This window comes from Apium graveolens, chromosome 5, assembly GCF_009905375.1.
Source record: "Apium graveolens cultivar Ventura chromosome 5, ASM990537v1, whole genome shotgun sequence".
In the NCBI taxonomy this organism is placed as follows: domain Eukaryota; kingdom Viridiplantae; phylum Streptophyta; class Magnoliopsida; order Apiales; family Apiaceae; genus Apium; species Apium graveolens.
This window is the reverse complement of record NC_133651.1, coordinates 164,848,895-164,856,356: the sequence shown is the minus strand read 5'-3', so window position 1 is coordinate 164,856,356 and position 7,462 is coordinate 164,848,895. Positions and strand designations below refer to the sequence as shown.

Sequence of the window (7,462 nt, the reverse complement as noted above, 5' to 3'; positions counted from 1 at the left end):
ATTATTTGCGAACGCGTATACTTGCGTGAATATTAGCGTGTGTTTTCGCCCTAACAAGTTTTTGGCGCCGTTGCCGGGGACTCGGCGTATTTGTTTAGTTTATGTACTTACCATCATTGGTCGTTAGGACTCAGTGATTAAGACGTGTTACTTATTGTTTTCGGTTGTGTTTCAGGTACTTTAGCGAGCATTTATGCAAACTCGTTCTCGTACTCGCAAGAGGACTTTAGATACAGCTGAGGAGACAGACGAAGTTCTTGATATTTCGGAGAAGATAGATTTTGAAGATTGGGATTCAGGAAGTGAGCAGAAGGAGCCAGTAATCATGGGTGATCGTATTATTCCGGCAGATCCAGCTCTTATGGACTTTTCTCGGCCTAAAATTGATGACATTCAGTCAAGCATTCTTCATCCGGCTATCCAAGCTAACACCTTTGAAATCAAGCCGGGCACTATTCAGATGGTGCAGAACTCTGTTTCTTTCGGAAGAGCTACGACTGAAGACCCCAACATGCACATAAGGAATTTTGTCGAGATCTACAGTACTTTCAAATATAATGGTGTGACTGATGAGGCTATCAAGCTGAGGCTTTTCCCATTCTCACTGAGGGATAAAGCTAAGGACTGGTTACATTCTGAACCAGCTGGGTCCATCACTACTTGGCAAGATCTTGCGCAAAAGTTTCTGGTGAAGTTTTATCCAATGGCAAAGACTGCTGCTATGAGGAGTGCTCTTACTCAATTTGCGCAACAACCTACAGAATCTATGTGTGAAGCTTGGGAGCGCTACAAGGAAATGTTGAGAAAGTGTCCACATCTTGGAATGCCCGATTGGATGGTGATCACTGGTTTCTATAATGGTTTAGGGGCCCAATCTCGGCCCATGCTCGATGCAGCAGCTGGAGGCGCCTTGTGGGCCAAAAGCTATACTGAGGCTTATAATCTTATTGAGACTATGGCTGCAAATGGGCATCAAAACCCAACTCAAAGGATGATGCCCGGGAAGGTAGCAGGTATTATGGAAGTCGATGCAGCCACCGCTATTGTAGCGCAGCTCCAAGCGCTGTCTATGAAGGTCGATTCTCTAGCTACCTATGGAGTCAATCAAATAGTTATGGTCTGTGAGCTTTATGCAGGTTCTCATGCTATGGATCAGTGTTTTCTTGTTAATGAATCTGTTCAGTATGTGAACAATTATCAGCGACAACAGCAGCCTGTGCCAGCTACTTATCCTAACAACAGAATTCATCCAAATTTCAGCTGGGGTAATAATCAGAATGCTATTCAGCCACCATATCAGCAAGGTGTGAGTAAACAGTTCAATCCACCTGGATTCCAGCAACCACAACAGTATGCTCAAAGGCAATCATATCCTCAACAGGGAGGTGCAGCTGCACCCACTAGTGCTGATTTTGAGGAACTTAAGCTATTGTGCAAGAGTCAGGCGGTGTCGATCAAGGCCTTGGAAAATCAAATCGGTCAAATAGCCAATGCAGTGCTCAATCGTCAACCTAGCACACTTCCCAGTAACACGGAAGTGCCAGGCAGGAAGGAAGCTAAAGAGCAAGTCAAGGCTATTACCTTAAGGTCTGGGAAAGTTGCTGATGCTGAAAAGGCAAAAGAAGGAGAAGCTGAAGTTGGAGATGAAAAAGCTAAGCAAAAGGAGAAAGCGGCAGAACCAAGGAAGACTAGTTGAGCACACTCTACCTGAGGGTAATACAGGGGAGAAACAGCTCTATCCTCCTCCACCTTTCCCTAAGAGATTGCAACAACAAAAGCTGGATAAGCAGTTCGGTAAGTTTCTGGAGGTGTTGAAGAAACTTCACATCAATATACCTTTCGCTGAGGCTCTGGAGCAAATGCCTAGTTATGCGAAGTTTATGAAGAGTATTCTTTCAAGGAAGGTGAAACTGGATGACCTTCAGACTGTAGCTCTAACGGAAGAATGCAGTGCTGTGCTGCAACAAAAAGTTACCTCCAAAGCTTAAAGATCCAGGTAGCTTCACCATTCCTTGCACCATTGGCAAGTTGTCTTTTGACAAGTGCCTTTGCGATTTGGGAGCAAACATAAATTTGATGCCATTGTCGATCTTTAAAAAGTTGGATTTGCTTGATCCAAAGCCCACCTACATGTCTCTACAATTGGCTGATCGTTCTATTACTTACCCAAGAGGCATAGTGGAGGATGTGCTAGTCAAGGTGGATAAGCTCTTCTTTCCTGCAGACTTTGTTATTCTGGATTTCGATGAAGATAGGAAGATTCCCATAATCTTGGGAAGACCTTTCTTGGCCACTGGCCGTACCTTGATAGATGTACAGAAAGGTGAACTTACAGTGCGGGTGCAGGATCAGGATGTGACCTTCAATGTATTCAAAGTAATGAAATTCCCTACAGAAGATGAGGAGTGCTTAAAAGTGGATGCGATTGATTCCGCGGTTACTTCAGAACTCGATCATATGCTAATGTCTGATGCATTAGAAAAGGCCTTAGTGGGGAATTTTGACAGTGATGATGAAGATGGCAACGAGCAATTACAATATCTTAATGCTTCTCCCTGGAGGCGAAAGCTGGACATGCCATTTGAATCTCTTGGTACTTCTGACCTCAAAAATGCTGGAGGAAAGCTCAAACCATCAATTGAGGAGGCACCCACCTTGGAGCTTAAGCCATTGCCTGAATACTTGAGGTATGCTTTTTTAGATGATGCATCTACATTACCTGTTATTATTGCATCTGACCTTTCAGGTAGTGATGAGGACAAACTCTTAAGGATTTTGAGAGAATTCAAAGCGGCTATTGGATGGACCATAGCAGATATCAAGGGGATCAGCCCTTCATATTGCATGCATAAGATTCTGGTAGAGGAAGGTAGTAAGCCAACTGTTAAGCAACAACGCAGACTTAATCCTATCATGAAAGAGGTGGTAAAGAAAGAAAGTCTGAAGTGGTTAGATGCAGGAATCATTTATCCTATTTCTGACAGTTTTTGGGTGAGCCCCGTGTAATGTGTGCCTAAGAAAGGAGGTATTACTGTGGTAGTAAATGAGAAGAACGAGCTCATCCCCACTCGAACAGTCACGGGATGGAGAGTATGCATGGACTACCGAAAGTTGAACAAGGCCACGAGGAAGGATCACTTCCCTCTTCCGTTTATTGATCAGATGCTTGACAGGTTGGCTGATCATGAGTATTATTGTCTTCTGGATGGCTACTCGGGGTATAATCAGATTTGTATTGCACCAGAGGATCAAGAAAAGACTACCTTCACTTGTCCATTTGGCACGTTTACTTTTCACAGAGTTTCGTTTAGGTTATATGGCGCACCGGCCACTTTTCAGAGATGTATGATGGCTATATTCTCTGACATGATTGGGAGTAATGTCGAGGTGTTCATGGACGACTTCTCCGTCTTTGGACATTCGTATGATGAATATTTGAATAATCTTCGTGCCGTGCTCAAAAGGTGTGTGGAAACTAATTTGGTGCTCAATTGGGAAAAATGTCATTTTATGGTGCGTGAAGACATTATTCTTGGGCATAAGGTCTCTAGCAAGCGTCTTGAGGTGGATAAAGCCAAGGTGGGAGTCATTGAAAATCTTCCACCACCTATTTTTGTGAAAGGAATCCGTAGTGTTCTTGGTCATGCGGGTTTTTATCGGCGTTTCATCAAGGACTTTTCGAAGATATCTAAGCCGCCGTGCAACTTGCTTGAGAAGGATGTGCCTTTCAAATTTGATGATGAATGTTTGACGGCATTCGAGAATCTTAAGAAGAGTTTAATCACTGCACCAGTTATTACAGCACCGGATTGGACAGAGCCTTTTGAGATGATGTGTGATGCGAGTGATTATGCGGTAGGCGCAGTTCTTGAACTACACCACTACTGAGAAGGAGCTCTTGGCTATAGTCTTTGGTTTCGAGAAATTTTGATCTTATTTGCTTGGGACAAAAGTGACAGTATTCACTGATCATGCGGCCATTCGCTATTTAGTTTCCAAGAAGGATTCGAAGCCGAGACTCATTCGTTGGGTGCTCTTACTACAAGAATTTGAGTTAAAGATCAAGGATCGAAAAGGTACTGAGAATCAAGTAGCTGACCATCTCTTTAGATTGGAGAATCTCGATTCTACTTCACATGATAAGACATTGATCAACGAATCTTTTCCGGATGAGCAGTTATTCACAGTTCAGGAGGAAGAGCCATGGTTCGCAGATATTGTGAATTATCTTGTCAGCAATATAATGCCTCCTAATTTGACCACAGCTCAAAAGAAGAAGTTTTTGCATGAGGTGAAGTGGTATATGTGGGATGAACCGTATTTGTTTAGACAGGGAGCTGACCAGATCATCAGGAGATGTATCCCATTCTGTGAGACGGAGGGGATATTACGAGACTGCCACTCCACAGTTTATGGAGGACACTATGGTGGTGAGAAGACAGCAGCTCGTATCCTGCAAGTAGGTTTTTTCTGGCCTACTTTATTTAAGGATGCTCATCAGTTTGTTTTAAGGTGTGATCGTTGCCAAAGAGTGGGAAATTTGACGAGAAAGGATGAGATGCGGTTAAATGTGATGCTTGAAGTCGAGGTCTTTGATGTTTGGGAAATCGATTTCATGGGGCCTTTTGTCTCGTCCTGCAATAATCAATACATCTTGCTGGCAGTCGATTATGTCTTAAAATGGGTAGAATTCAAAGCTCTACCAACAAATGATGCAAAGGCAGTGTTGAATTTTCTTCATAACCAGATTTTCACAAGGTTTGGAACGCCACGAGTAATCATAAGTGATAAAGGGTCACAATTCTGCAACCGTAAGTTCACTTCTATGATGCAGCGTTATAATGTGAATCATCGAGTTGCTACTGCCTATCATCCACAAACAAATGCTCAAGCGGAAGTGTCTAACAGAGAGATCAAGCGCATTCTAGAGAAGGTTGTTTGTCCGTCAAGGAAGAATTGGTCTTTAAAGCTCGATGAAGTTGTTTGGCTTACAGAATAGCATACAAAACTCCACTTGGTATGTCCCCGTTTCAACTATCCCATATATCTCCCATACACTTTCTACACTTCAACTTTCTCCCAAACACAAAAAAAAAATCTCAAGCACTTTTATTCAGATTCGATGGCACCCAAGAGAGCAAGGATTATTGATAGCAGCAGCACTGTCCCTACTGCTGATTCTTCGAGGGATACTGTTGTGGGGCCTCGTTTGAATGATAAGGCTGCTGAGGAGGAGTAAACTAGGCTTCTGGGGAAGCCAATTCTGAAGGAGAGGGGATTTTTACCATCGGGGAGGGATGGTGAGTTGTTGCCTATGATTGCTGAAAAGGGGTGGATAGCTTTTTGTGAGTCGCCTGAAGCAGTGCCGATGAGCGTGGTTCGCGAGTTTTATGCGAACGCGAAGGCCGAGAAGAATATGTATTCTGTGGTCCGGGGGATGACGGTTGATTATCACCCAGCGGTGATTCGCCGTGTGATTGGGCAGAGACAAAGGAAGCCCACGGAGGAGAACTAGAACGAGAAGACTGCTGAGGATTTTGACTTGGATTTGATTTGTGCTACTCTATGTAGGCCGGGCACAGTATGGACTTTCAAGACTAGAACTAATGAGTATTATCACTTTCCGGCGATCGCGATGAACAGGTATGCCCGTGCATGGAATGCGTTTATTTGTGCTAATATTCTGCCTTCTTAGCATGCACATGAGGTCACAGTTGAGAGAGCACAGTTGTTGTGGGGAATTTTGAATGAGGAGTACTATGTAGACCTTGGTGAGTTCATCTATCCAGGAATTCTGAAGTTTTTGAGGGGAGCTAAACACATGAACATCCCTTATGCATCCACGGTTACTAAGCTTTGCCGAGCGGTGGGAGTTCAGTGGCCATCTCATGAGCAGTTGCAGTAGCCGGCCGCTCCTATTGATTCCGGGACTCCGAATGCGATGCAGGAGTGGACCGGTGGTGAGCCCGAGGAGCATGGGCTGGGTTATCATCTTCCAGAAGGGCGTCCAGCATGAGGTGCTACTATGGCGAGGCCAAGGCGTGATGAGGCTGGTTCTTCTAGAGCTCAGGAGGGTGCTGGGATGGCTGATGCCCAGTATAGGAGGCTGTCACGGAGGATGGATTCTATGTACGAGACGCAGAGCAAGTTTGCTCAGGAGCTCACCCTTGCTCTAGGGACCGCTTTTCGAGGTCTTGGAGCTGACATCCAGTGGCCAGTTTTTTGTGAGGATTCTGCATATCCGCCTCCTGATACAACACCCACTGAGGCGATGATGATGATGATCTCTCTGAGTAGGTATACCCTGTGTTCCTTTCTACTACCTTCATTGGGGACAGTGAAGATATTAAGTTTGGGGTGGTAGTTAAGGAATATTTTGTGTGTGTATCATATAGTTGCATATTCATGATAGTTTAGTTCATATAATTACATAATTTTTGCCATATAGTGTTTTTTATTTATAGCTTTATTTGTTTATCATGTCATGTAGCTCATGCATATGCCATGATCCCTTTTGCGATGATTTACCGATTGATTTGTGATGTTGTGTTACAACCGGCATTTTCGTGTAATACTATTTGTAAATTTGGTGCAATTTTAAAACCGAATGCCAATATATTCAACTATTATATGCTTGTGTGAATGAGAATTTCTGCGTCTTAAATTTGCGTTATGTGGTATATGATTTTTCAAAGCAAAAGTTTATTTATTTCTTTTATTATTGATTTATAAGGAATATTTTAAACCTTGAATAAATTTCTTTTTAAAAGTTATTTTGTTCACAAAATTTCAAAAGTGGTTTTATAAAATTTCTAAAAATCCAAGTTATTTTATGGTATAAATTTTATAATTTTTGAACTTGTATTTTATTTTATAAAAATAAATCTTTATAACTTTTAGTTGTCATAATTAGCAAAATACATGGTTGCCCTTGCATGCAAATCCTTTTCTATTCAATTTAAAGGGCTAAAGAGACAATTCCAACCCCACTAACTCTTATTTTACTAGCCAAATTCCTTCTTTGCCCTTGCATGCAAAATTATCCAAGTATAATTGGGAGGTTAGTCTTGTCAATTCTCATTCTCACTCACATTTTGTCAAATCAAAAACCATAAAACAAGCAAATGGCATGATCATTCACTCCACTCACACCACACTTTCTCCTCCCTCCCTCCTCCCTCTCTCACTCTTCGGCCCTCCTCCCCCTCACTCTCGGGTTTTAGCCGAGACCAATCCCCTCCCCATTTTCTTTCATTCCTCAACCAAGCTCCCACCTTCTATACAAGTAAATACTACTTCCCATATCATGATCACATATATTTCAAGGAGTTTTGAGTAAAAAGATTAAGTTTTAAGGTTGCATGTCAAGGTTTTAGTTGAAACTCAAAGTACAACCTTGATTCTTATGGATTTAAGGTTGTTTTTGAGACGACTACAAGGAATGGTGAAGTGCCAAGTCTTG

The 7,462-nt window shown here is 42.6% G+C and overlaps 1 non-coding gene across 1 annotated transcript; it reads right to left on the bottom strand.

Moving 5' to 3' along the window:
- Nucleotides 1-718: 718 nt before the first annotated feature.
- LOC141662409 (small nucleolar RNA R71) lies at nt 719-825 on the bottom strand. The gene has a single exon (XR_012550527.1). It is a non-coding gene; the product is annotated as a small nucleolar RNA R71 (small nucleolar RNA).
- Nucleotides 826-7,462: the final 6,637 nt, after the last annotated feature.